At 43.6% G+C, this 27499-nt stretch overlaps 1 protein-coding gene across 3 annotated transcripts in view; it reads left to right on the top strand.

The window, feature by feature from the left end:
• Positions 1 to 27499, top strand: part of B3GALT1 (beta-1,3-galactosyltransferase 1) — a 315300-nt gene that overhangs the window by 141471 nt on the left and 146330 nt on the right. For all 3 annotated transcript variants that reach the window (XM_083153903.1, XM_083153901.1, XM_083153902.1), the window contains one exon: positions 26455 to 26504. The gene's annotated coding sequence lies outside the window, so the exon portion shown is untranslated. The remainder of the gene's footprint in view (positions 1 to 26454; positions 26505 to 27499) is intronic.

Raw genomic sequence — 27499 nt, 5'->3', positions numbered from 1 at the left:
GGTTGACATTAAATTTAGACCGCACGGGGGGAGGTTAGGGTGCATTGTGTGTGGGGGGGGGGGGGGAGAGGGGGGTTAGGGATAGGTTAAATATGTTTAAAATTCCTGATTCCAAGATCCCAATTTAATTCAATTTAAAACTCCTCTGTTAAAAAGACTACTGATTGTGATAATGGCATAATTGTTCCCCAAACATGAGCATGCACAAAACACTTAACAACCTGTAAGCTGCAATTTAGCCACTTTTAATCCAATTACGACAGATCGGGCCGAGAAATCAGATGAAAAGTGTCAAATCGTGTATGTTTTGACTCCAATTCTGATCCAATGTGCGGTCACATACGCTTCGGATCAGAGAACTGAGGTGCTGCAAGTAAGATCTGTCAGATCTTACTGCATACGATATACATCGCATGTGATCCAGCCACCTGGGAGCTGTAAGGGAATCAGTTGAGACTTCTCCCAACATTATCAAAATGAAGAAAGAAATGAATGATTTTTATTTTTTTATTCCCTCTTTCAAGCTTTTTTAAAAATTAATAGAAACTGCAGGATGTTTTAAAGAAAAGATGCACCATAAAGTATAATTTATTGGAAAACATGCACAGTTGTTTGTACATCCGAAAAGTCTACTGCCAAATTAAACTGCAGAGCAAGTTAAAATGTCCCATTAAGTGTGAATGTATTTCAGTCTGCTTTAATGCTATAAACTGTAAAGAAAAGAAAAAATGGCTGTGTCAAGTATACAGAGGAAAAGCCTTATAATACTTTTGTGTCATTTATAATTTATTTGAGCCTATATAATTAGGTTGTATGAATGAATTATTCATTTTTCTTGCAAAACCACTAAATTAGTCTCAAACTTTTCAATATAACTTTTATAATATTTTCTTTTTAGGTTTTTAAATCAGTATTTTATGCAGTCATGGTTTCAGGTGTGAATCGTGCTTGTAGGTTGGTGTAATTAATTATAAGAAGTATAAACGTTTTTAAACAAATAATACTTGTGACATTTTTTGAGCATTTTTTGTTGTTGTTTTGACTTATTTAAAGAGACCTTTGTTTTTATAAAGGCTAAAATATTGATATTGTTATAACCCAAATTCAGAAAGGGTTAAAAAATATAAAGCCATACAAATGGGCTACTAAGCAGCTTGCACTTCCCACACATAGTTGCTCGGGCTGTGCAAATTCAGTGGATCCTGCAGTTGGTGATAAGTTTTTCATCCGTGAAGTAAACAACAGCGGCTTCTATTTTTTCCCAATGGTTTGGAATAATGGGATTTAACAGACAGAATTTGAACGGCTTATTTTAAAGCAATGTTATTATTGGGAAGCAATTGACATCAGCATACCTCCCATCATTTTAAATCCATGACAAAGGGGGAAATGTATGTGGTATTTGTCAAGCCATAGTTTGTGTCACATTGGGGGTGTGGTCATGCACCATGACCCATTACTTGAGGGCATATCCAGCACTTTCTGGGCTAGCCTCTCTCTGCAGTGTTTGTTTCTGTGTGAATGCAGAGCAGTAATAACAGCCCCTGCAGGACTCTCCAGACAGTTTGGATGTTGGGACAATTTCTGAGAAGCAGGACAGAATAAGGACTTTTGTGTTTGCATCAGCAAAGAGCCCCAGGGTTTGCCATTATCAATAGTGCACAAGCGTATCCCATCAGTCTGTTTTGAACTACATTTCTGTTTTATTACTATTTTCACTTTTGCCACACTACATTTGTGTGTGTTCTTATGCAGTCAAGTATTATATATTTTGTATAAACCAAAGGAAAACTGGCTGGGCATATACAGAACCTTGGGTGAACCAGGAGGAAGTCCAGGTGGAATGGACGCGATCATCCAATTTTAAAGACAGAGAAGTGTGTATGGGAGAAATGCCCATGGTTCCAGATTTGGGTGGGACAGGCGGTGGGAGCCAGGTAAAATGATAATTTGTCAGGGCAAGTGATGATGCCACGGGACACCCAGTGTACAGTAGAATGGTGGTTTGGCTTTGTAGATTTTGTTTAGTGACAATGTATGAGAGGGTATGAATGATAAGGCGGTGGGGTTGCCAAACTGAGTCTTTGCCCCAGGTAACAGAAATCCTAGCTTCACCCCTGTATGTACAGTACCTACATATGAATATACACTATTAACATTCTCATGTCAGTAAGTTGTAATACAGTATATATATATTTTGAAATGCTACTAATCATCTAATGGTCTATGGGTCACTAATTAACTAATATGTTCAATCCATGCAGCCAGACCAATAAACCCAGGTTCACACTGCAAGACAGTGTAAGCCATAGTTATCTATATTTCATGTTTCCTCTCTGGGAGATGCCTGTAGGTAGGCAGAGATAAGGCATTGCCAGACTAGATGCATAATTAAGCCCCACCCATCACTGTAAATGCCAGAATTCCCACTTTTGGAATAGTGGGCAGGGCTAATATTAGATAATTACCATTAGGCCCAATGCGCTAGTGACAACACATTGCCAATTCTGCTCACTTCCCTAGAAAGAAGGAGAGATGAGGGAGGAGTGCCCACTTTTTAGGGGTACAGGAGATTACCCAAAATATCATGTGTCTCCCACAGGAAGCGGGATAGTAGTACGTGCCCACCCTCCTGGAATGGCTGGAAGGCTCCAGAAAATCGTGTGGTTCTCCTGCCCCCCTGAAAAGGTGGGCAGCTGATTAACTGACAGTGATTTGAAGCACTTGGGAAGGGGCTAAAGTAACACAAATCACAACAGTTTGCATCATTTTAGCTATATGTCGTTAGAGTTTGTTGCTGGACATCACATCTCCTCTGTGGGCTTCCTCCAGAGAGTGCCGTATCTGCACTAGACATATACTCTACCGCATAAATTGTTTTTGCTAAACACCAATATTGATTCTGACTTTGCAAAAATGTATTTATGTTTTTGAAAGTGAAAGGGCAATCCTGTTTACTTGTCACATTGTGTATGAGGAAATGTTAGCAATAAAAATAATCTTTCATCCTCATAATCCATTGTTTGGGATTCCTCACATGCTTTTCATTGATATTAGCATTTGCAGAATGTCATGTCAAAATAACTGTATTTAGTCCGTTGTATATTTATTACTTCTATTTTCATGATTGAAATGAACACATACAGTAACCCCTGTCAAAGAGCACGTAACCAACTGGCAACAACCTTGAAACCCCTGGCCATGAGAAAAAAACCCTGGCAATGAGCATGTAACCCATGGCAACGAGTATTATAAACCCCCTGACAACTAGCATGAAGCCAGTGGCAATGAGCATGTACTGTAGGTAAGAAAATAAATTAATGTATGGTGGGGGCACTTCTGTATTATCCTAGGGTGGCTGGAGTCCTTACTCAGGCTCTGTCCACCTCTCTAATTGTCATCCAGCCATATGTGAGAATCTACTGAGATCCGACTCAGAATTGCTCATGATTGCCCAAAAATCTTCTTATTAATCGTTTTTGTCAAAAATCGCTTATATGAAAGTTTTTTAAACATCATGTCATTATGATACATTGATAATAAAGAATATTGAAAATGCATACCGATCTACTTTCTTGAAAGGTGCAAGACTTTTTTTGGTAGCCCATCAAACCCCAATAGACTGGGTGGATCTCTGGAATCCAACGACTTCTTAGTGAAGTGAGAAAAAAAGTCACTTAACCATTAAGGTGCCTATACTATAATACATAAACCAAGAAAATAAACACTCTTACATCAAATGAGTAGTACATGAAGTTCAAAGAACCAGTTAGGTTTGGCAAACTGATATGCATCCAAAAATTTGTGTATTGCAGGCCCCTTCAAGTTCTCAATAGATAGGTACCGAAAAAGAAAGCACAAAAAAAAACTTTCTTGTGCATTACCTTTGATACACACAAAAATGTATTCGCAAATGCACTCACAATTGATATAAAATCACAAGCAGGTCTACCACAATGTGGCACAGAAGAATATCCAATGTCCTGGCTGGTTACAAGTGGCAAGTGACAATAGAGTTGTTAGTACAGGTCCAAGATTTCTTCCACACAAGGTAAGTAGCCGAAAGTCAGCAGTTGTTGTTCAGTGTATTAACGTGTATTTCAGACCATTAGGTGTTCTTCATCAGAGGCATTAATACAGTGAATCAAGGCTTCGCATAGAAGGGTCAGGGCTAAAATTTTCATCCTTTCAGTCCCACCCTTCCTCACGGATCTGAGATCACTGCATTTTCTGTGTGTAGGATATGAAAATAAGGCACCATACCACCGTAATGTCCAGCTACATCTCTGTTCCAAGCTTCTACCAGAGAGAAGAAATGAAAATGTGATAAAGTAAGAATACTTGAAAGGCCATATTATTTTTTTATTATTTATATTAATAAATTACATAAAATAAATTATTTTTGACTTTGAAAAATATGTGTCTAAAATTATTTTAAAGAGTAAAGAATTTTAAAAATTTAAATATTAAAGACTTGTTACAACTTGGATTTTACAAGTGAAATTGTCACCCTTTCTTTCTTTGTATTTTCTAATAGAAGTGAATTGAATGAGAATCTTTTTTATTAACTCACTAAGAACTGCTCTCAGTACAACGTTACTATATGCAGTTAAACAACTGTATGTAGACCAGCAAAAATGCATTGACTTTAATTTGCTTCTACTCGACCATCAGTATTTTAGTTATGATAAATTCTTACACAGAGAGCACATATTTTAAGAAAAAAATTAATCTCTTCTTTTTTTTTGCCAGGCTGTAGATGTTCTGCTTATTGACATGTGGGATTATTCAATGTTCTGCTTGTGTATGATACCATAATCTCAGATTTAGTGCAGTGCATTTTGTTTGGATAAGATATAAAATCCATTATCATGTTCTCAAATACTAGAAAGTTTCAAATATCTTGTGCGTTTTCCCTTTTTTTGTTGTGGATTTCTCTTGAAATTATTATCATGCCTTTAAAGGTTCTCTACATTTAAAAATATAAGGGTACTTATGTAATATCTGGGCTCCCATTTTTCTTATGAGACCGCATCCCCTTGCGGGGCTCGCTGCGCTCGCCACGCTTCGGGCACGGTGGCTCGCTGCGCTCGCCACACTATATAAAATCAACTCCATGCGTAATTGGATAGTAGGGGTATGAAAAAATGGGGTGCATTTAACATGGGAGCCCAGATAATACATAAGTACCAATATAAGTAATGCACTAATATCTACATTATATACAGTATAATTTCTATATGTATATATATATATATATATATATATATATATATATATATATATATATATAAATAGACTGGCGCCTGTATGCCAACATCGATTAGGATGCTGGCACCGGAATCCAGACTGCCGGCACCCTGAATTAAGCCTCCTCATGTTGGTTTGTCCAACTTGATCCAACAGTGTATGAATTCATATCGGACCCATGCCCATGGTGTGCCCAGCATACACCTCTCTGTGGTCGACTTCTGGATCTCAGCAACTAGCATAATTTAGAGGGGGTATGATATCTAGCTTACCTGACCGATTTTGTTTAGTGGCCAGACCCCTATATGTGCCCCCAGGACCCCGATGGAGAGAGTATTGTGGGTCGTGGTGGATTTGAACCTAACCTGGACTCAAACCTCATGTTGTTTTTGTCTAAATAGGTCCAACAGTTTCCAGATGCATACCTGACTAATAGATGAAAAATATGTAATATATATAAATTTTGATTCAAACTGTGTGGCATAATGTGTTTTTTTGGGGGGCTCATACTGTGGGCCAGACATATGAAGCTTCAAAAAGTGATGAAGTGGAGATGATAAACAACCAGCCAATCAGCTGTTAACTTCTATCTTTCAATCCCAGTCTTTAACAGGTAGGAGCTGATTCACTAGTTGTTTATCACTCTCCATTTTATCATTTTTTGAAGCTTGATATGTCTGGCTTCTCCCTCCAAACTCGTAGAGTGGAGTTTATACCAAAACTTTCTATTTTACTCATCTGACCACATGACATTCTCCCAATCTTCCTCTGGATCATCCATATGGTCACTGGCAAATGTTAGATGGGCCTGGACATGTGCTGTCTTAAACAAGGGGACCTTTGGGCACTGCAGGATTGAATCCATGAAGATGTAGTGTGTTACTAATGGTAACCCTTGTGACTGTGGTCCCAGCTCTCTTGAGGTTATTGACCAGGTCCCCCCATGTATTTCTAGGCTTATTCCTCACCATTCTCAAGATCATTGATACCCACAAGGTGAGATCTTGTATGGAACCCCAGGTCGAGAGAGATTGTCAGTGATCTTGTATTTCTTCCATTTTTTAATGCGCCAACAGTTGATCTCTTCTCACCAAGCTGCCTGCATATTGTCAAGTAGCTCACCCCAGCCTTTTGCCGCTCTACAATTTTGTCCCTGGTGTCCTTAGACAGCTCTCTGGACTTCCCCACGGCGGAGAGGTTGCAGTCTGACTGTTTGAGGGTGTGGACAGGTGTATTTTATACAGATAACCAGTTCAAACAGGTGCCATTAATACAGGTAACAAATACAGGATAGCAGAGTTTCTTAAAGAAGAACTAACAGGTGTGTGGGAGCCAGAAATCTTGCTTGTTGGTAGGTGTCCAAATATTAATTTTTTGCAAAAATATACAAATAAACTGTTTAAAAATCATACAATGTTATATCCTGATATTTTCTTCATATTCTGTCTCTCACAGTTGAAGTGTACCCACAATGGAAATGACAAACCTCTCTTATCTTTTTAAGTGGGTCAACAATTGGTGGCTGTCCAAATACTTTTTTTGCCCCACTGTATCTATCTATAGATATATATATATCTGTATATATATATATATATATATATATATATACAGATATATATACAGATATATATATATATATATATATATATTATAGAGAGAGAGAGAGAGAGAGAGAGAGAGAGAGAGAGAGAGAGAGAGAGAGAGAGAGAGAGAGAGAGAGAGAGAGAGAGAGAGAGAGAGAGAGAAAGAAACCATTGGGAAATTTGTTTGTGTGTGTGTGCATATTTTATCTTGTATTTCACCTTCATTTCCAGACAAATCCTTGTTAACAAAAAATGTTTGTAAAGTAATACTTTGTGACGAAGGCATAATTGCAAAAATCTGTGGACTTACTTGAAGTCTGTCTTGAGAAGCTCAATGAAGACTATTTTTTCAGGATTCATCGACATTACTTTCCAGCTTGTATAAGCGTAATAATCCTCAGAATTTCTTTGCTTCAAGCTACAAAGTAAGAAATTATTTAATACTCTTCCATAATATTTCTGAAACACATCTTTTCTTTCCCTTATAGTCTAATTACATCCAAAATTGGTTTTCTCTAGAGCCTTTGTTAATTAGTAAGATGGTCTCCGTTAATATGGACAATTGCTGTAATATATCTTAAGCGTGTAGCTACCAGAATGTACTTCTTAAACAGGGCACAAATTGATGACCTACAGTATTCTTAGCCTAAAGCAGGTATTGGTATATGTAGTTCTAGGTATATGAGCCAACCTCAAATGAGTTGTCAAGTTTTATATCATGCTAAAGTGCTGAGTAAATAGTGTAGCTTCAAACTCACTTTGCTGATAGTATTTCATTTTGGCAATTATATACAGTATATTGAAAGTGTCAGCATTTTGAATATAATTAGTACCAAGCATTATAATAAGTAATTATATACAGAGAGTACAGATGGAGCGAGCTACATCTTTCCAGGAGCTGGCGATAGATTCGCCAGCCCCGCCAGCAGCTGGCTTCCGCCAGGGGCAAGCGCGCACGAGAAGCTCGGGCACCCCTTTGCAAATGGAGCCTGCTGCCGGTCCCTGCCACCTCCCCTGCCTCCCCCACTGGTCCCCCTCGCTTCACCGACCCCCCCCCCTGAACTGGGCAGCGTCTCCCTGAAGCAGAGACGGGCAGGGAGACGCTGCCCAGCCGCCGTGATACTGGGACGCACGTGCATGTGAAATGCATTTGTGTCCCAGTCTCTATTGTCGGCGCTCACCAGTGCAAGGGATCTGGCGAACACTGGCCAAGGATGATGCCCGCTCCATTTGTACATGTCTTTTCCAAACCGTTGGTATCATCACCGAACCACTTACCACGGCTATTGCTCTGCTGAGGCCAAAATAATTGTAAAAGTACACTAGGTCAGTTTCATTTTTTATATATATTTTAACTTATTGTACTTAAGCTTCTTTTGTAGCTGTCAACTATTTTGTGACTGTAGCACTAGCATACCTATTATAAATAAAATGTAGTTTGTATTATTATTTTTTTAGAGTTTTGTGACTACTTTGTGTAGGGCTTGTGTGTCACAACTATAAGTTCCGTAACATCGATTGCAGATCCAGACACTTATTTATTATAGTCCAGATTCATCCTCATATTTTAGTAGATTGCCATCATAAATCCTACTACCAGTGTCTAGATGGGCTGGGTATGATATCTTGGTGCTTACTGCTTAGAATACCAATGGTCAGAATCGCGGCAACGGCATCCCATGTTCAAAATACTAACCTATTTTGGTCAGTATTGTAACCCTAATTGTCCATCCTGCAGCCTAACCCTAAACATAGCATAATCCTAACTCTTCACTTAGTGCCTAACTCACATCCTTATGCTAACTCTAACCATCCCTCCTGCAACTTAATCATAACCATTCCCTCCTGCAGCCTAACCCAAACCATCACCTCCCACAGCCTAATCCTAACCATCCCCTCCCACAGCCTATTCCAACCATCCCCTCCCACAGTCTACTCCTAAACTTCCCCAGTGTTTAACCCCAAACCTAACTCTAATCCTCATCCTAACTCCAGTTCCTATTATTGGTATCTGTTGGGGTTCTGCTGCTGGAATCTGACCATCAGCATGCTGAGTGACGGGATATTGACTACATCCTCTCTAGATAAGAAAGTCCTAATTTTATGGGATTTGCCACTGTCCCAACTAGTGCTTACTCCTATTCCAAATGCTGGGACTGGTGGGAGGGAAATAGGTATAGTGCTCACTGTATTGCAGGAGTCCACTTTTAATATATATTTTTTGCCTTTCAAAATGTCAAAAACAGATAGAGCCATCCTCATCTAGCCCTTTTATAGGATTAAGTGAGGCAGAGCTGTCAGAGTTTTTCCTATGCTAATCCCCTACTGTATTGTTTTATGTATTGTATTGCAGTTGAGAAAAATAGGCCTTGGTTAGTCATGGCTCACCATGGCTACCCAGAGAAGGCTAGGCTCTATCTGTAGGTCTTCTATATTAATAGACTCTAATTTAAAGTTCTCAAACCTATACTTTTTAACCCCTAATAATGGTGGTATCTGCATCATCAATATTTATTGTGGACAGTTTATTTCTACCCTATTAGTTCTACCATGTGTTTAGCACCAACACCGAAATTTCGGCACCGCCCCCCACAGTTAACCCCCCCCCCATTACCCATCCAAAAGCCGCTGTAGCAGGCACCTTGTCTGTGGTCCCGGCTCCCCTGTCCGCTCCTGGCTCCAGCGTCTAATGAAAACGGACCATCACAAAATGTCCGCCCACATACAGCAGAAAGTTTTCTGCTGTATGGGGCAGACATTTTGTGATGGTCCATTTAGATGAGAAGCAGAAGCCAGGAGGGGACAAATCTTCTGCGGGTCTCCGGCTCCAGGCACCAGCCACAGACGCGGCAGGTGAGCTCCCGGCAGGCGGCAGCGGCATTACAATAGCCCTGCAGACTCCTGGCGCCCACACCTACACAGCTACTCCCCACCACCACGGGGTCTGCAGGGCTATTGTTAGGCCACTGATTTTACATATTGTTAAATACTGAGGGGTTCACGATACCAAACAATAAGAATGACATGAAGTACTGTAGGAGGTAAAGGTCTTCTTGTACCTTCACAGTTTATTTAGTGTAGCTGTCAAGCAGAGCCATTCCGAGGTTATTAGCAAAAGTAATTACGATTAACACGCTGGTTGTGTAATAAAGTTAGTGAAAAACTATTTCTATTGAGCCATTTACTGGTAACCCTGCACAAATGGAAAGCACAAATGGAAAGCGAGCCTCTCCAAATAAATAGTTTTAGACAGGTTCATCTGAACATCGCGCTGGAGGAAATGTCTGTGCAGGCGTCCAACATAACATTACAATAGTGAGCAACAGGGAGTCCATCTCCTCCTGGTCATCTGAGTATCCACGTTTGCACTTGGATGAGCAGGATAAAATGCTTGCTTCTGTCAGGTTTTAAACCATAAGAATACCAGCAGGGAACATGATCGCGCGCTGCCAGACTTCTCTACCGAACGTCTGCACCACTGATTATGACAGGCAAAAGCTAAATGGTCACATTTATTCCATTTACTATAGCCACAGTTGCCAAAATAACACCAAGGACTCCATAGGCTCATGACCAGGTGTAATCTCTACTCTTCCGTTTATGTGCTGTATTCAGTGAGTTTGTTATCCTTATCTCTGAGGATTGAGTAATCAGAATTGTTCTACAATAGATTGTTCTTATTCTTATAAAGAACAGTCCTTACAAAAAGTAATTTGCTTTAAAAAAAGAATTATTTTATAATGCATTGTCATTGATATGTTCCGTGTATTTCTTTGTCTCTAAGTAACTAAGAAATGATTGTACTGTGCCATTTATCTGCTGGCCGAGACAGGGACTCTAATAAGATCAGGGCTGTATTAACCCATTGCCGGGCCACTAGGCTTTTAGGTATTCGGGCACCCTCCGGCACTTCAATCTTTCTCCCCACTGCAGCTGACATTTGCGAAGCAGAGCATATGCCATCATTTACACTTTGAGTATTCACATGGACACCAATACCTAGTTGAATTAAAGTCTGCTGCCCTTTCTTCTCACAGCACAAACGCTCTTCCTTTGCTGATCTCTGTTGAAATAGCGTTAGAGCTGCTGGATCAAAACAAACCTCAGCTGACTACGAGTGTGTCCTGCTACGGTGCACAGTAAAACATATCTTTAAACATTAGAGCCCTAGGGTGGAGGTAGCAGTGCCTTAGCAAAGTCCCTGCAGAGCTCCTAAGCTTTAGCCTAGTCAGCCTAATGAATAATACGGCCATGGAACCCAGTAAAGAGTAAGAAGTAAAGTGAAAGCTTTATATATAAATCTATGTACTGAATGACTGGAACCATGGAAGTGATGCTGTTTGGTTTGCAAAAGCAAACTCCTTCTTTAATGGACAAAACCATGTGCACTGCCGGTGGGGCAGATGTAACATGTGTAACATTTTTTATTGAAACTTCAAAAAAAATCACTGTCGGGGTGCCTGCATAGAATACCAATACAATGTCCCAAAGATGCGTCACTCATCCAAAAGACATCACTCTGTTAATTTTACGGCATTTTCCTCTCGATGAAAATGCCATAACATTAATATGCATTTGAACGTTGTATCCCGCTGGTTGAGTGATGTCTTTTGGATTAGTGTCGCATCTTTGAGACTATATATGGATATTGTGGTGAAACAGGGTTAGTTTCAGCAGAAAGTGATGTTTTTCCCTGGTCACAACTGCCCTGTAAAGGGTTAAGAAGCCATCCAGCATCAGAGAGAGAGAGAGTGCTTTGCAGTCAGGTAACAGAACCTGGTTCGCTGCAAAGCCAGGAATGGGTCTCTGATGTGTGTTTGGAGGATAGATGGGTGGGCTCCCAAACATACGGCTCCAGTCCAGGTGTTCAGACCTGCACAGCCACAGGTGGGAACTGGGCTGATTGCAGGAGAAAGGAAAGAGATTTAAAGCTTGTTCAGTTTGGTGCACAAGGCACTAATGCTCAATAGGAGCCAGTGAGCAGGGATAAGTTATATAGTGCCAGGGACTTGGACTGCCAGTGCTAAAATGTTTTAATTGTGATTTCAGCACCGCTTCCTAGGCGCGCATCACTGTGTTGAGCGGGCGCCGGGCAGGCATGTAATTTGCATAATTACATCATGACACATCGGCATCATGATGCCTCTGTTCTGAGCGGCGTGGGTGGGGGTGGGGCTGTGCTTTCTATGAGGGACTGTGCAGTCTAACTATTTGGGGGCTGTGCTGTCTATCTGTGGGGTGGCTGTGCTGAATATGGGGGGGGGCTGTGTTGACTATGGGGGGGCTATGCTGTCTAACTATGGTGGGGCTGTGCTGACTATGTGTGGCTGTGCTTTCTTTGGGGGCTATGCTGTCTATCTATGGGGGGCTGTGCTGGATATACCTGTATATGGGAGGGTTTTGTTGGCTATCTATGGGGGTGGGGCAGTTTTTATTGGTTCTGTAACCACTTATTTGGAAAAAAAAACCCTTTCAAAATCCTGCGTTTGCCACTGGGTTCCCCCTAAAGTGTTATTCAGGAGGACCCTGAAAGGCATGTATTAAGCATATCCCTTATGCTTTGTCCCCGCTGTCACTCTCCTTACTGCATCAAATCTGTGACTCTCCCAGCGCCCCTACTATCACACTCCTTGCTGTCAATCTCCCTGTCCCTAAACCACACCCCTTTCTGCAAGGCCACGACCCCCTTTTGGCACACGCGGCTTCACCGCACACAGGTCCATAGTACAAGAATGGTTGAAAATGGGACCACCTATTACCATATTTCTCTACCGTCCAATGGGATACTGGGTTGTATACTATGGGGTAGAGATCCTCCGCAGGAGAGACAGGCACATTAAAGCTTTTAGTGTGGGTGCACTGGCTCCTCCTCTCTACCCTCCCTCCACTAGTCAGTTTAGAAAAATGTGCCTCAGGAGAGGCAGTGCTTCTGGATGCTCCAGAGTTTTCTTCAAAGTTTTCTTTAGTTTATTATTTTGGGGCGCTGCTTTGACCAGGCAGCTGTCCTACTTCGAGGGTGTCAGGGGAAGGGTCAGGCCACGACCTCTTAAGGTCAGAGACGACCCTGCTGCAGGACAATCTGTCCTGAGTTGGGGCCTGTCACCGCACAGCATTGCGCTGTAGCGAGCAGGCCCCCCAGCTGCCGCACACCCCCTGACTGGTCCGAAGACGTCTGTGGTGAGTACAGGTTGGGGGTCCCACAAGGGGACACCCCAACTGCTCCGTGCGGCAAGATGGCGGCGGGAGTAGCGGCGGCCCTCTCGCAGGGACCGCGCGAAACCCTCTCATCAGACTGGCATAGGGTAATGCCGCTGGACCACCAGGGATGCCCAGCAGGTTTTTATAACATTTTATGTGGAAAACGATGCATTTTATGTGAAAAACGATGCATATGCCAGTATAAATATACTGGAAGCGCCAGCTCCGTGCAAAGGGGGCGGGGCTTCACTCAGAGCGGGACCAGGCTCTGCTGGGCGCGCTCTGTCTCTGCTGCCTGCTTCTTCACGCTTCCAGAGGTCGCCATTACAGCACCTCAGCGGCGTGGTTGTATGTGACCTTGCAGCAGAGACAGCAAGTTTAACAGCGCAGCAGCGTTGCTTAGCTCTATTATTACACTGTGTTGATATATATCACTGTGTGTTTTGTGCTACCAGCTCACTACAATCCGTGAGTTAAGGTTTTGGGTGTACTGGTCCCCTCAATATTGCTCTAAGTCTCCCCACTGGCTAGTTAACCACTTGTCCACATACATAGTCTTTAAACAAGGCTGAATTACACTTATACTGTGATAGATTACAGTACATAAGTTTGAGTGTTGATGTGTGTGCGTGGGTACGCTGCTGGGGGTGTCCTGTTGCTTCATCATGGTGAAAAAAGCTAACATGCATGGTGTGCAGCACAAGGTTTATACCAGCTTCACAGTCACAGGTCACCTGTGAGCCGTGTATGCTTCCACAACCCAGTGGAGTGACCTCTCAGGTCAGTGGGGTGCCCCCACAACTTGTGGATGGGTCTCAGGCTGATAGTCAAGAGCCTGCCTGGGCCAGCAGCATAAAAACGCTGATGGACTCTGCTGCTTCCCAGCTCTCTGCCAATACACAGCAGACGCAGAGGGTACAAAGGGAGTTAGCCATGTTGTCTGCCAGGGTTGATACCTCACCCCTCCCCCTGCTCAACCTCCTAAGCGGCCTGCTACTGCAATGGCCCCTGATTCTGACAATGATGATGATGACATCCTTGATGAGGGAGAGGAGCAGAATGAACAAGAGATTGTTCAGGAGCAGTCTTTGGCTCATGGCTCTGAGCCTCTGATTAAGGCCATTAGGGAGGTGTTAGAGCTTCCTATGGAGGAATCCTCTGAGGGAGACTCCTTCTTCATGACCCAGAGAAAACAGCCGGTGTACTTCCCAGAACAGGCTGAGTTAGAAAGTGCTTTTAAGAGTGCTTGGCAGAACCCCGAAAAGAGATTCCAGCTTTCAAAGCGCTTCACTAATGCATATCCTTTTGATCCTGCTGGTAGGAAGAAAGGGAGGAACCGCCAGCGGTGGATTCCTCTATCTCACGCCTTTCCAAGAAGGTGCTGTTACCAGTCCCTGGGGTGTCCACACTCAAGGATGGTGCAGATAGGAGACTTGAGGCAATGCAAAAGTCTATGTTTCGGCCAGCGGGGCTTCACAACGCCCGGTACTGGCAAGTTGCTGGATGGCTAAGGCCATTTATACTTGGTCCACGCAGATCCAAGAGGGTTTGTTGGGGGACATGTCCGTGGCTCAGATTGGGGAAAACCTGCGCCACATTCAGGATACCGCACGGATATTGTGCGAAGCGCAAAAGGAATTGGGCGCTATAAATGCGCGGAATTCTGCTATGGCTGTGTCGGCTAGGCGGGCTCGGTGGTTGCGCCAGTGGGTGGCTGATGTGGGTTCCAAGAAGAGTGTGGAAAGCATACCCTTCACCGGGGAAAGGCTCTTTGGCAGTGAGCTGGATGATTGGATTTCTAAGGCTACAGCAGGGAAATCCTCCTTCCTCCCATCAGCCCCCACAGCAGCAAAACGCCCTTTTCACTGGACCCTCCCAGCAGTCCTTTCGCGGGTCCAAGTTCCGCCCTAAGGCCAGAGGCGCCTCTAACGCTAGCAGAGGCACAAGAGGGAAGTTCAGAAAGCACAACCCCTCAGGCCATCAGGACCGTTCCACCGCCCCTGCTGCCTCCAGGCCAGCAGCATGACCGGGTACACCCACCACGAGACTATCTCGAGGTGGGGGCCCGTCTGTCGCACTTCAGCAAGGAGTGGGACGCCTCCTGCCTAGACTCCTGGGCCAGGAATCTAATTTCAGCAGGCTACAGGCTGGAGTTTGCCGGGCCTCCTCCTCGAAGATACTTCAAGTCGGCCCTTCCAGCCTCATTGGAGGATCAGGCGCTCCTTCAGGGGGCCATTCAAAAGCTCCTCTTGTCCGAAGTAATAATACCCGTACCAAGACAGGAACAAGGTCAGGGTTATTACTCAAATCTGTTCCTTGTCCCCAAACCAGATGGTTCAGTAAGGCCCATTTTGAATTTAAAGTCTCTGAACCCCTCTCTGCAGGTGTTCAAATTCAAAATGGGGTCCCTCAGGTCGGTGATTGCCTCCCTGGAAAGAGGGCTGCTGTGGACGTCAAGGACGCCTATCTACACGTCCCAATTTGGCCTCCCCATCAAGTCTTCCTAAGATTTTCTGTGGGAAACAGCCATTACCAGTTCCAGGCGCTACCTTTCGGGCTGTCAACTGCCCCGCGCGTCTTTACCAAGCTCATGGCAGAGATGATGTTCCTTCTCAGGCTCTGGAGGGTAAATGTCATACCCTACCTGGACGACCTGTTGATCAAGGCAGGTTCGGAGGAGGCCCTGAGAAGTGCGTTAGCTCTGACGATGCAGGTGCTGAGGGAACATGGCTGGATTTTAAATATACCAAAATCCTCGTTGATCCCGAGCCGGAAGATGGTATTCCTGGGAATGTCTCTGGACACGGAGGAGCAGAAGGTGTTCCTGCCGCCCGAGAAGGCTTCAGCCTTGCAGGACTTGGTAAGAGAGGTTCTATCAAGTACTTGGGTCTCAGTGCACCTGTGCCTGAGGCTCTTGGGCAAGATGGTTGCTTCCTTCGAAGCCATCCAGTATGCCAGGTTCCACTCCAGGATTTTTCAGCTGGACATCCTCACGAAGTGGTCGGGATCCCCTCAGCAGATGCACAGAACGATCTGCCTGTCTGCACAGACCCGAATCTCCCTTCAGTGGTGGCTAGATTCGCAGAACCTATTGGCGGGTCGCTGCTTCCAGATACAGGACTGGGTCCTGATCACCACGGACGCCAGCCTCGGGGTTGGGGAGCCGTGATACAGGGAGTTCGCCTGCAAGGCCGTTGGTCTCCGATGGAAGCCAGGTTGCACATAAACAACCTGGAACTGAGGGCTGTTCAATATGCCCTCCTACAGGCGGAGCCTATGCTGCAGGGCGGTACAGGTCCAGTCGGACAATGCAACTACGGTTGCTTACATCAACTGCCAAGGAGGGACAAGGAGCATGCCCTGTATGAGAGAAACCAACAGGATATTCTCCTGGGCAGAACGCCATGTAAAGGCCCTGTCGGCAATATTTATTCCAGGAGTCGACAACTGGGAGGCGGCCTGCCTCAGTCGTCACGATCTCCACCCCGGAGAGGGGGGACTCCACCCTCAGGTGTTCCAGGACCTCGTAGATCTTTGGGGGCTCCCTCAGATCGACCTGATGGCCTCTCGGTCGAACCACAAGCTGGACAGGTACGGTGCCCGGACCAGGGACCGAGGAGCAGCAGCAGTGGTTGCCCTGACTTGGACATGGGACTTCCAGTTGGTGTACCTGTTCCCACCGCTACCCTGGCTGGCAAGGGTGCTAAAAAAGGGGTTCGGCACCAGAAAGTAGAAGCCATTCTAGTGGCTCCAGACTGGCCTCGAAGGGCCTGGTACGGGGACATTCAGGCCATGCTGGTAGAGGACCCGTGGCGTCTTCCTCAAAGAGAAGATTTTCTCCTTCAGGGACCGTTTGTCTTCCAGGACTTACCGCGGCTGCGTTTGACGGCCTGGAGGTTGAGCGGCAGATATTAGGCCTTAAGGGCCTGCATCCCTCTGTTATCACAACCATGACGCGTGCCAGGAAACCAGTCACGGCTTCTCACTACCATGGAATCTGGAAGAAGTATATAGCCTGGTGTGAAAGAAATGCCTTGCCGCCAGCGGTATTTCGTCTTAACAATTTGTTAAGATTCTTTCAAGCAGGTTTGGATTGGGGCCTTCGGTTGGGATCCTGGAAAGTACAGATCTTGGCTCTGTCAGTATTCTTTCAGAAGAAACTGCCGCTGTTGCCGGAGGTCCACACCTTCCTGCAGGGGGTGCTGAGGATTCAGCCTCCTTTTGTGCCAGCTACCGCGCCTTGGGACTTGGATATGGTCCTCTGCTTTCTCAAGTCTGCCTGGTTTGTTCCCTTGGAACAGGTGAAATTAAAACACCTTACTTGGAAGACTGTTGTCCTTTTGGCCCTTGCCTCAGCCAGGCGTGTGTCTGAGCTTGGGGCATTGTCCTGTCAAAGTCCTTACCTAGTGTTCCACGAGGATAAGGCTGAACTCAGGACCAGGCCGCAGTTCCTGCCAAAGGTTGTGTCCGCCTTCCACTTGAACCAACCCATTGTGGTTCCTTCCAGCGCGGTACATCCTGATATTCCACTTTCCTTGGATGTGGTGCATACTCTTAAGGCGTATGTAAAATGCACGGCTAGACTTCGCAAGTCGGATAGCCTGTTCATTTTGTAGGATGCGCAAAAGAAGGGTTCTCCTGCGTCTACCAGGACCATAGCCCGTTGGATTCGTTGCACTATACAACAGTCCTATGCATCGGCTGGTTTGGCCCTTCCCCAAGTATTAAAGGCCCATTCCACCAGATCTCTTGGGACCTCTTGGGCGGCTGCCCGAGGTGTCTCGGCCATGCAACTGTGCAGGGCCGCAACTTGGTCGGGGAGTAACACTTTTGTCAAGTTTTACAGATTTGACACCCTGGCCAGGGAGGATTCCCAGTTCGGACAAGCGGTTTTACAGCAGACTCCGCACGTTCCCGCCCGTTCTGGTAGCTTTGGGACCTCCCCATAGTATACAACCCAGTATCCCATTGGACGGTAGAGAAAATAGGATTTTGGGTACCTACCGGTAAATCCTTTTCTCGTAGTCCATATGGGATACTGGGAGCCCGCCTCTGTGCGGTTTTTTCTGCTGTAATGGTTCTGTTCCTTACACTGTTCAGGCTTGTTGCCTTGTTATTATATATATATATATATATACCTTCTCTAAGGTTTATTGGTGATCCCAGAAGTGTTGTTATGGTTCACCTACTTTTGTAATTTTGGTTTGGGTGTGCTGTGAGAATCTCACCACAATTATTGTTCACATACCTCCTCACATAGCTCTCCTTCGGCACAGTTTTTCATTAACTGACTAGTGGAGGGAGGGTAGAGAGGAGGAGCCAGTGCACCCACACTAAAAGCTTTAATGTGCCTGTCTCTCCTGCGGAGGATCTCTACCCCATAGTATACAACCCAGTATCCCATATGGACTACGAGAAAAGGATTTACCGGTAGGTACCCAAAATCCTATTTTTTAGATTCACCAGTGGGTGTGTTCCATAATGTGTAATGGGCATAAAGGACTGTGTAGCCTTATATGTAATGGGCATTACAGTGTGTGTCATAAAGCAGGTGGGCCTGTGTGTTCAAAATGCCAGGGCCGATTTTTGGTCCCAGTCCGGCCCTGATGATGAATATTCTTTATACCTGCAAATTCTAATTGCCGCGGCTGGATTAATCCAGTTTACCTATGCTGAAATTTGGTGTGTGCCCTGTTCTTTTTAAAATTTATATATGATTTTTGTTTTTTTTACATGCACACAGTGATTACTATGATGCGTTGCCTGTGGCCACAATAATTGCATAGCAAGTTGTTTCTATTGCATGGAACAAATACTCTGATGATCTAGTTCTGTTTCTAAATAGGCAGTATTGTACTATTTTCTTCATGTAACTGAGAACAATTGGTTTGATTTTAATATAGTACAGGATTTGTCATAGTTTCAGAGTTGTTGTTTTTTATGTACATTTCCACCTGTCTTTGTTTTTTTTTTCAACCATCTGTCTATTTTTTATATTATTTATTTTTGAAAAGTAACAGATTTGTAAAATGGGACACTACTGACTCATACAGTATCATTAGTAATAAAGCTTTAGAAATAAAACACTATTTGATTTCAATAACTTCTCAGTAATATATACGGTGAAACATTTCATCATGATCTCATTTTTCATCATTTGATGGTAAAGGACTGTGGGAGATGCAATTGTATGGAATAAAAACAGAGTAGATTTTTCTTAAATATGTGTTTAATGGATTGATTAGCATTTTGAACAAAGAATCAAAGGTACTTGTGTATTTTGGCGGCGCCCGATTTGTGCATCGTACGATGAACGTATCGCATCGCATGCCATGTACCCGATGGCATGCGATGCGACGCGATTTTGACCCTCTATACGATGAAAAATCGTATAAGCACCCTAAAGGGTGCTTTTGAGCACCCTAATGGGTGCTTACAATGTTAAATGCACCCCCACGCCACCCCCTCACTATAAACGTGAACCCAAAGCGTGGCGAGCGCAGCGGTACGCGTCCTACGACCTTTTCATACCCCCACTATCCACGTCGGCGTGGAGTTGAGAATAGATTAGTGTGGCGAGCGCAGCGAGCCACCGAGCCCGAAGCGTGGCAAGCGCAGCGAGCCCCGCGAGGGGACGCGGATACCTTCACAGGTAAACGCGTCCCTTCGCGGGCTTCACAGGTATCCGCGTCCCCTCGCGGGGCTCGCTGCGCTCGCCACGCTTCGGGCTCGGTGGCTCACTGCGCTCGCCACACTTTCTATTCTCAACTCCACGCCGACGTGGATAGTGGGGGTATGAAAAGGTCGTAGGACACGTACCGCCGCCCCTCGCGTACCGCCGCCCCTCGCAGGCTCGCTGCGCTCGCCACGCTTCGGGTTCACGTTTATAGTGGGGGGGTGGCGTGGGGGTGCATTTAACATTGTAAGCACCCATTAGGGTGCTTATACAATGTTTAATCGCATCGCATCGTATGGCATTGTATGCCATGTACAATGGCATACAATTTGAAAATTGTATGCCATTGTACACTAACCAACGAAATCGCGTCGCATCGCATACCATCACATGCGTTATGGTATGCGATGCGATGGGCGCCGCCAAAATACACAAGTACCGAATCAAACAGTGTACAATGTCATATGGATAAACACATAGGGGGAAATATACTAAGATGGGAGTTCTATTTCAAGTGGGATGTTGCTATGGGCAACCAATCAGATACTATCTGTTATCTTCTAGAAGGTGCTAAATAAATATATAAGAAATAGAATCTGATTGATTGACCAAATCAACATCCCACATGAAATAGAACTCCCATTTTAGTAAATATCCCCCATAGATGGAAGTTCTATTGAAGATGGGATGTGCTATGGGAAACCAATCAGGGTCTACTCTTTTATTTAGCATGTTCTGGAAGATAATACATGGAATCTGATTGGTTGCCCATAGCAACATCCAATCTTCAATAGAACTTCCATCTTAGTAAATAAACACCATAGAGACAAACAAAATACTGTAACTGACGTAATCCAACCGATGTATCATATGTTAAAAAGTGCCAAGGAAAATAATTAAATGTCCCAAACATGTATCTAGTCCATAAATAAAATTCAGAAAGTAAAGACAGAAAGTAAAGAAAATAGAAAACATAAATTAAGAATGATAACAGTACTGCATGCACTCGGAAACCCACAATAATGATATAGGAGGGTCATTATCTACTAGGAGTAATGACATTATCGTGTATATCATCTAGTATATTGGCGCTTACAGTATGTATCATATAGCTTCCCTTCTGGACTTGTAACTTGGTAGGACTGCTATGCTATTACTGGTGCCTGTCCTTGCGTTTCTCTCCTATATCCCTATAGATTGTAAGCTTGCAGCAGGGCCCTCTTACCTCCAAGTCTGTCTGTTGTTACCCAGTTTGTTTTATCACTGTCTACTATTGTAAAGCGCAACGGAATCTGCTGCGCTATAGAAGAAACTGTAAATAAATAATAAATAATAAATAGTGTGTATGCACTATATTATTAATGCCGCATGCTCCTGCGAGTCGCAGGTGATGCCAGCACCCTCCCTCTGCAATTGTTTGTTGCACCCGCTATCGGCAAGTATGTATGCACTTACCGATACCGGCTACCCCACCGGGTCTGGCACACCCAATATCGCTACTTTGTACCCAACATAAGAGTCTTTAGCCAAAGAAGCCTCCAGATAATCCATTCTAAACAAGAAAAAATATTATTTTAAGATGGGGGCAAAATGTTCTCACTCCTTTCCTAACAGGGTTTTATAATACAATTCTATATAGGGCTCCCTTTGATTGGACTAGGGCATGGCTAGTATACAGTAGTTGTCATCCCCAAACCAGGTAAGGATCCCACTATCCATGCTAACTACAGACCCATCTCACTCTTAAATGTTCTGGCTAGTAGGCTTTCTTTCCACATTGCTTTCCCCCTTGATTAATCCAGATCAGGTGCTTTTTATCCTAAACCACCAGGAATAGACAACACAAGGTGCGCCATAGACTTGATTCACTCTATCAATGAAGAAACTCAGGGGTAGATTTATTAAGCTCGGTGAACTGATAAAGTGTCTGGTTTTTATCACCGGCCAATCAGCTCCTACCTGTCATTTTTCAAACTAAGCCTGTAACTTCACAGTTAGGAGCTGATTGGCTGGTGATAAAAACCAGATACTTTATCACTTCACCAAGCTTAATAAATCTGCCCCTCATCCTTCTGTACACCATGCACCAAGAAACCTTTTTATTTCTTGGCCCTGCATGCTCAGAGTGCTCAATACTATGGCCTGCAATGGAAAATTCATCACTGAAATCATGGTGTCGTCACTGGAATCATGGTGTCGTGTTGTTCTCCCTTTGCGAAACCTCAAATGGGACCCGCCAGGCAGCTCCCTCTGGCCCATTATACTTACGCCACTCCTCGCTGTCAAAATTTTCTCTCAATCTGACATCTATGGTTTTAGGACCAGTGGTCTGGAATATGAGATTGCATTGTATGCAAATGATGCTCATTACACGTTATGCCACACACCGTAGTGGCCAGAACACATTTTGCCATACACCGTAATACCTAATACATTTTTTACCACATGCCATTATGCCCATTACACATTATTCCACACACTGTAATGATCATTGCATATTATGCCACACACTGTAATGTCTAATACATATAATACCACACCTATTATGCCACCAAATAAAAAGACCTGTGTGTCCAGACCCGGGACCCCTGACAGGCTCGGGCCCGAGTAAACTGTACCTGCTCCCCCTCCCTCTCGGCACCCCTGGTAGCAATGTCCACCACTTATTTTAGTTTTAATTTGTCTGAATATTGTGTGGCTAACGAAGTAGTAACATAGAAACTTTGTAAAGGCAAAAAAATGTTTTTCTTTTTGCTTCTTTGGCTTACCTACTGTATTGCTTGGTAATGAACAATATACTTACAGATAGTGGTAGATGCTCAAATTAGTTCAGTAATACTATTCAGGTGCATGCAAGGGAGGGGTTAATACTGAGTAAGTAACAAGACATTGGTTCCCCCAGCACACTGAATAGTATTAGTAACCAATCTTGAACACTACATGATAATAGAATTCAGAGATATTGGTTACATATTGGTAATGAACTACAATGTGGCAGAGAACATTAGATGTGTCAGCTGATGAGAGTGCTTATCTGTCTTTGCTTGTCTAGATTTTGTGTGTGGGGGGGCAATGGGGAAATCAATAAGCAGAAATGGCTATGATTATGCATATTCATAGCCATTTCTAGCCGTATCTAGCCAAATTTACTATGGTCGATCTACATTCGTATTTGTATTCCAGGCGAATTCATATTTTAAAATACGGTAAATCACGGTACATCCAATTCGCATCAGATAAATGTCATGTCATTTATAATAAGTGATAAATCCCATAAGATTCATCTGACGCAAATTGGATGTAAAAAATGGCACATCATGTGTCAAATTGGATGTAGCCTTCCTGGGAAGCTGCCGGTTCAAGGGAAATCAGATGCAATTTACAGGTCAGACAAATCTTTCTAGTGTATGGGGGCCTTTACTCCGATACTTAAATGAGGCAGCTGTTTTCGGCAGATTGGCCTCAGGCTACTTAGTTTAACTGCAAACTCGTATGATTTTATGTTAAACGATAACATTTGTTTTGACATTTTTTGATAGACTGTCTTTCAAAGTGACTGAGTAAAGACCAGATCTTCCAACTTAAATTGTTCTACGCTTCATTTCTCACTTCATAAAAACTGCTGAGTGAGTAAAAGTGACAGACTATAAATATACAAGTCAGTGGCATGGCTTGCTTTGTGACATGGTAGCAGTTCAGACTGTACACCTGTTCCCCGGGTTACCACATCTGAGTGCAGTTTTAATCTCTCATGTCAACAGCGCAGTTAATTAAGAAGGACAAGTGCACGGTCGTGGCTCCTACTCTATGGCCAAACTGATAAGACAGGATCTTTGAACTTTTGAACAATATGAATTCTAATAGTGAATCCCAGAAAAGCTTTCGTGACTAAAATTTACCAAAGTAAGATACGTCCTCAAAAGCAGCCTCTACATGACATTTTGGTAGATGACAACACTGCACAAGACCCTTCAGAAATTTGCCTGATAACTACATCTCCCCCCCCCCCCCCCGTAAGTACTGTGGATATTTCAATTAAGAGAAGGGGGTACTCATAAATTAAAAGCCTAATCAAGGGGTATGGGAGAGAAAAAAGGTTGGGAACCATAGGCGTGCGCACATTGAGTGTTAGGGGTGCACAGGCACCCCCTAATGCTGTGCTCACCCTTATGAACACTCCCCTGCCACTAGCAATACCTTTTACCAAAGACTCTTGCCTTTTAGAACTGTATTCCATTCAAAGAAGTGCCCTTCAATCAATTATGTGTGTTTTGCATTATTAATTGCACTAGACCATTGTTATATCACTACATCCCTGGCAACCGATTATGATAACACCAAATTGCTGTATCCTTACCCCTGATTAAGTCATATTTCTGACGAAACACGTTGGTTTCTTGTACTCAATCTGATGATCATATTGCTGCAATTCTAAAGATTTCATATTTGTGGTTTACCATCACCTTTGAAGAAAACTACAAAGTTGACTTGCACGTTTTTTAAAAACAATTTTTGAGGAAAAAGTATTTTGGACAATTTCTGTGTTAATCATTTACTAGACAATTAGCGCCCTCTGAATTTCTTTCTTCATCTTTGAAAACTGTGAATCCTATCTAACAGTGGATTCTTTCTGAGGTGCTGCTGGTATCTTATACTAGCACAGTTGGGGGTCCTTTCCTAGTCATATGACTACATACCTGCGTCATCCGTATACGTTTTTGACTTTATTTGCATGTACTGTTACACAGAGTAATTAGAACATTAAAACTGAAATAGGCAGGAGACTATGGTGTGGCAGAGAGACGTTTTATATTGTAGCGAGTGTCAATAGATGATGGTAGAAACCCCTGATTGACACACTCAATGGGCAGTGTTAGACAAGCCCAATAGGTGGTTCTAGGCACACTCCTTTGACGGTGCACCCCCTAAAAAATGTGCTGTGCACTCCTATGTTGGGAACCACTGATCTACACACACTTCAACCACATCTGTTTTAGGCCCATAGAGATTATGTGGGTAAAATCCCCTTCTATGGACAAGAACCTGTTTTCCACATAAAAATGTCAGACTAGCTGAAGTACCTGACATTGCTGGGGTTTGGTTGTGAGCTAGACAGCTCGCTCCTGCTTCATCGCTGGCCGCCGCCACTGATCTGTTGGGATTACAAGCAGATGAGCGACCGGGTGGATGACTTTCCATAGCGTCCTGTTATGGAAAGCCATCCAAGTCAACCCTGGGAAAATTGCTTAGATGGGGGAAAATGCCCAGTGTGTATGCACCTTTAAGGCCCATACACACTACCCAATATACCCTGTGACCGATATTGGTGGCGTCGGGGACCCGGTGGGGGGGGGGGTACACATCAGCAAGTGCATACACACTTGCTGATGCCTGCTCTGAGGTGAGTGAGAGCGGGGGTCGGCGGGGGGAGTGACGGCCATGCTGCAGCTGCAGCATGGCTGTTGTTAAAGATGACCTCCCTCATCCACACATGCTTGGAGGAGGGAGGGGGTCGTTAATGATGCACAGGAGTGCACATCGTTAACAGGGAGGGTACAAAATAGGCAAAATTGTTCACAATATCGCTCAGAAAGCTCCATCTGAGTGACATTGTGAACAATATCGCTTAGTGTGTATGGGGCTTTAGAATTATACAAAGAGCATATGATTTTGCCTAAATGGATGAGTTTTAAATTCAAGCGACCAATTAGACAGACTCATCCTCATCAGATTTGACTTTACAAAAGGGTTATAATCCCGTAAATCAGATCCTTTTAGGAGGCTACGCTTGTGACTTTTCACCAGACATATTACTCCCAAATTCCAATGACATGCCCGCATGATGCCCATACTGTACTTTTGCTGCCTGGGTCTTCATGGCCATTCCAGCCCTGTCCCGGAACACAGTAATAAGCAGTTACACACTCAGCTTGGGTATGGATCATTGGACAGAAATTAACTAGGTCGACATGCAAGAAGTTTGACATGACTGAAGGTCGACATGGGTTAAGATGACAGGGTCATTAGGTTGACACAAGCATTAGGTCAACATGGGAAAGGTTGACAGTCAAAATGTCGACATTGGGTTTTTCACTTTTTTGTCCCGAATGTCGACACAGTCGACATGGACTATGAAATGTATTACCGCTTCCCCTTGCATGGCTCGCTGCGCTCGCCATACTTCAGGACCGGCGCCTCGCTACACTCGGCAAAATATTTTATTCCCCCGCCATGCGCTAGTGGATGGTAGGGCATGAAATACCGCCTGTCAGCACGTCAGCTCAAAAAAAACACATTCCTGCATGTCGACCTAGTGGTGTCGACCTAAGGCTTTTCAAGCTAATGCTTGTATCCCTCCAGTTTACAACTGAAAAAAAAAAATGCATATGTTTTGTTATAAGTTGCTGATGTGCCCTATTGAAAAATGTTTTTGGATGAGAAAAGATGCAAATCACATTTCCGCCTGAATCTGAACAATGTCCATTATCCACAGATCTGTTACACAGTTATACGTTGACATTGAACATCTTTTGAAAACATAAACAACACATGTACAATCTTAAATGCAAAAGAGGTATCGAGAGAGCATCAAGCATTTACTAAAATATGGAGATCTATAGACATTTTTGTTGTACCTTAGGGGAAATTCAACAAAGAAAATGAGCTAAGGTATAACTGAAGAAATTATGTAAATGTGTTTATATGCACCAGTAACAATAAAAAAGTTTTTATTCTATGTTTTCTTAGAAACTGAACTTTGAATGAACCAGACTCCAGCTGCTGTGACAATCCTATTGGTAAGAACACATTTTTATGCACTGTTACGTTTTTTGTTAAGTGGAAAGGGGCCGTTTTATTGTTGGTGTGTGTGAAACATGCAGTATTTAGTTGTGATTATAATCAAGCTGTGATAATGATTATACAGTTATTATAAACTGCACTATAATATAGAACAGAATAACCAGTTAAGATTAAATCATTGCTCCCCTGTTGTCTAGTCATTAGATTTTCTGTAAAATTACAGCTGCTTTGATAACATTTCACTGTTACAGTATACAGTATAGACATACTTGCCTACTTTTGAAAACTAGTGAGGGAGATTATAGTTGGTAGTAGAATTTTACACAGCGCCCCACTGAGGAGGCCTGTCCTGCTCCACCCAAAGGGCGTGTCTAGTTCCATATATGGTGAGATTGTGAACGTGGCACCTAGATGCGTGGGTGTGTACTGCTACATCTGGGAGGAATCTTTTAAAATGACTTATATCCAAATGTAGATGAACCCCAAAGCAGTTAGTAAGAGCTACTATACTTGGTAAAGTGCTAGGAAATGGTGCTGATGATTCAACGTAAATGTATCTGTCTCTCATTCCTTTTTTACCCCAAAAATGTAACCGTGTAATGTGGGCTAGGTGACACGAGGGAGATTGCTAGACTAATGAGGGAGAGAGGGAGATTGCTGCTATTTCAGGGAGTCTCCTGCAGAATGCAGGAGGGTAGGCAACTATGAGTATAGACTGTATACTCTGTATATTTATTTATTAACAGTTTCTTATATAGCGCACACATATTCTGCAGCGATTTACAGAGAATATTTACATTAAAATACACATCAGTCCCTGCCCCAGTGGAGCTTACAATCTATATTACCTAGCACAAGTACACACACATACAGAAATTCTAGGGTTAATTTTGGGAGCCAATTAGCCTACCAGTATATTTTTTGGATTGTGGGAGGAAACCGGAGTACCCGGAGTAAACCCACGCAAGTACGGGGAGAATATACAAATTCC

The sequence above is a fragment of the Crinia signifera genome, chromosome 7 (assembly GCF_055691185.1).
Source record: "Crinia signifera chromosome 7, ASM5569118v1, whole genome shotgun sequence".
NCBI lineage: Eukaryota > Metazoa > Chordata > Amphibia > Anura > Myobatrachidae > Crinia > Crinia signifera.
This window is presented reverse-complemented; position numbering and strand designations above follow the sequence as displayed.